Below are 3,027 nucleotides of genomic sequence, written 5' to 3'. Positions count from 1 at the left end.
TCTGCCAATCTTATTCAGGATGACTCAAGTGAACAACTTGTAGATGACAGACAATAGGTAGATTGGGCGATAGTTGCCAGTGTCATGGATGTCTACCTTCTTGTACAGTAGTACAGTCCTGCTGGTTTTCCACTTGGACGGAACCTTACATTAAGACATGTAGTGTGTGAAAAGCCGAGCCAGCATATTGATGAATACTGAAGGCAGGTTCTTCAGGTGTTCAGGTCTGACATTGTCTGGGTCGGGTGCTGTTCATTTCTTTACTGACGAAATGGCGTGTTGGATTTCGGAAGGGAGAACATTGGGAATGACATATCCATCCTATGCAATTTACCAAACTTTGGGAACGACATATCCATCCACTCAAATTCCACAGGAAGAATTAACATTGTCAAAATGGCAATACTCCCCGAGGTACTAAACAGATTCATTGCGATCCCTATAAGTATACCCATGAAATTCTTAAAAAAAATGGATCAAGCACTCCTAAAATTCATTTGGAACAACAAAAGCCCATGAATAGCTAAAGCAATTCTTGGGAAAACGAGATGGGAGGCACCACTCTACCCAACCTCAAACTCTACTTTAACTGTTGTTCTTATGCACATTGGGATGGTTTGTGCTCACCAGGGGTCACACATCAAATAATTAGGTTTTTTTTTAACTCTAGTTTCCCACCTTTATAGGCAAGGACTATTCTTTTTATATAGTAGGAGTTGTCTGTCGTTGTCAGTGTTCAACAAATGTTTATGTCTCAGAGTAGATACACAATAAATAAATGCCAGTGTGTGAGGGAAGTTAAGTGAGGGAGAAGGAATCGATTTTGATGGTAACTTTACTTTACCCCTAAGATTTCTATGTGGATCACAGTCTTCTCTGAGTTAAAGGTGTGTGGCGGTTCTCTGACCCATCTCTCTAGTGTCGACTTCCACTCTTTCCATATGATTTGTCTGTATAATTGTCTTTATTTTGCTAATAAAACTAAACATCAGGAAGCTTTGAATGTTTGTTTCCCTCATTGGTCTCAATTTTCCTATTCATTTTGCTACCCCAAACCCACAATTTTATCATGGCCCTGGATATATAAATTTTCTCTCTTTCTTCTAGAGCAATGTTATTGTCATTCCCTAAGTTTTAAAAATATTGCAGCATGTAACAAAATGAAGGAATAGCTATACTTGGATAGAACCCCATACTTTACAAATGAGTAATAAATACATTATGTGTTCTTTCCAATGTTACTGTTGCACAAATATGTCTACTGAAATTTATTCATAAGCATGAGTCAGTAAGATAAGAATGATTTGAATCTGGCTTCTCAGCTATGTAGTAATGTCTTGGATTATGTCTTCTGGGGATGATGCGCATACTTTTATCCAGATAATCATATGTCTGGCTCTACAAATAATGTATGTTTGCTCTTTCAGCTTAGCAAATTACAACATGGCATTTGGGGGCAGAGTATGGTTTGGATGCCGATGTAACTGGCAGTCGATCTTAATCTCTTCTGGTTTTGATTATATATAATTTATTTTAATTGCAGAGAAGCCCAGATTTCGAATTTAACTTTGGTATGCCTTTCAACAAAACATAATAGAGAGAAATCACACTACAATTGATATTTACTGCTATAGTTTGGTCTATGATGAAGTATTTGATCAGTAACATTCTGGGTTATAAATAAATTAAAGATGAATGAAAATCATGGCTACTCATGTAGGACTTTAAAATAAATTCTAGTGCTCGCTTCAGCAGCACATATACTAAAATTGGCACCATACAAAGAAGATTCGCAAGGCCCCTGCGCAAGGATGACATGCAAATTCGTGAAGCGTTCCATATTTTTAAGCTATTTTATATTTATGAAGGGATTCATACAACAGGAAGAAACCACACTCTTAAATGTATATGCACTTAATGAGGGACCAGCTAAATACTTAAAACAACTGCTAACAGATTTTAAGAAGGACATTGCTAGCAATGCAATAGTGTTCGGAGATTCAACATCACCTTATCACTTCTGGATAGATAAACAAGAACAAAACTTAGCAAGGAAACATTAGCCTTGAAAGAAGAAATAGAAGAGAGAAGGATAATTGACCTATATAGGGCTTTACATTTCAAAAAGAAAGAATACACATTCTTTCCTAATGCACAAGGAACATTTTCCAAAATAGATTACGTGCTAGGCCATAAAACGTACCTCGATAGAATCAGGATGATAGAAGTAGTATCAACAATCTTTTCAGACCATGATGTTCTGAAGATAGAAGTGAATCACACAAAGACACTGAGAAACAAATCAAGTACCTGGAAATTAAACAACTCAATGTTGAACAACGGGTGGGTCAGGAAGGAAGTCAGGGATGAAATCAAAAGATACTTGGAAACAAATGAGAATGAAGACACGAGCTATCAGAACCTATGGGACACAGCTAGAGCCATGTTAAGAGAAAAATTTATAGCTTTGCAAGCATTCCTAAGGAAGGAAGAAAGAGCCTACATAGATAACCTGACCTCACAGCTCAAGATCTTAGAAAAAGACCAACACAAGCAACCGAAACTTGGCCGAAGGAAAGAAATAATAAAACTTAGAGAAGAAATTAACAGCATAGAAACCCGAAAAACAATCCAAAAGATAACCAAGAGCTGGTTCTTTGAGAAAAGAAACAAGATTAATAAACCACTAGCAGACTCACAAAAAAGAGAGAGAGAGAGAACCCTAATAAACCAAATCAGAAATGAAAAAGGGGACATCACAAAAGAAACCAATGAAATTCAAAAGATTATCAGAGCCTACGTTAACAATTTGTATGCCACAAAACAAGAGAACATAGAAGAAATGGATAAATTTCTGGATTCCTATCATCTCCCAAGATTGAACCACAAAGACTTGGGATACCTAAATAGACTCATTCATATCAAGAAGAATTGAAGCTGTAATCAAAAGTCTTCCCAAAAACAAAAGCCCAGGCCCAGATGGATTCACTAGTGAATTCTTCTAAACATTTAATGAAGAATTGTTGC

At 36.6% G+C, this 3,027-nt stretch overlaps 1 non-coding gene across 1 annotated transcript; it reads left to right on the top strand.

Moving 5' to 3' along the window:
• The first annotated feature begins 1,739 nt into the window (after nucleotides 1-1,739).
• On the top strand, nucleotides 1,740-1,846 carry LOC130026250 (U6 spliceosomal RNA). Its single transcript, XR_008792860.1, has one exon. It is a non-coding gene; the product is annotated as a U6 spliceosomal RNA (small nuclear RNA).
• Nucleotides 1,847-3,027: the final 1,181 nt, after the last annotated feature.

This window comes from Sorex fumeus, unplaced genomic scaffold, assembly GCF_029834395.1.
Source record: "Sorex fumeus unplaced genomic scaffold, SorFum_2.1 ptg000033l, whole genome shotgun sequence".
In the NCBI taxonomy this organism is placed as follows: Eukaryota; Metazoa; Chordata; class Mammalia; order Eulipotyphla; family Soricidae; genus Sorex; species Sorex fumeus.
The sequence above is the reverse complement of the archived record's forward strand: the minus strand, read 5'-3'. Positions and strand labels throughout refer to the sequence as shown.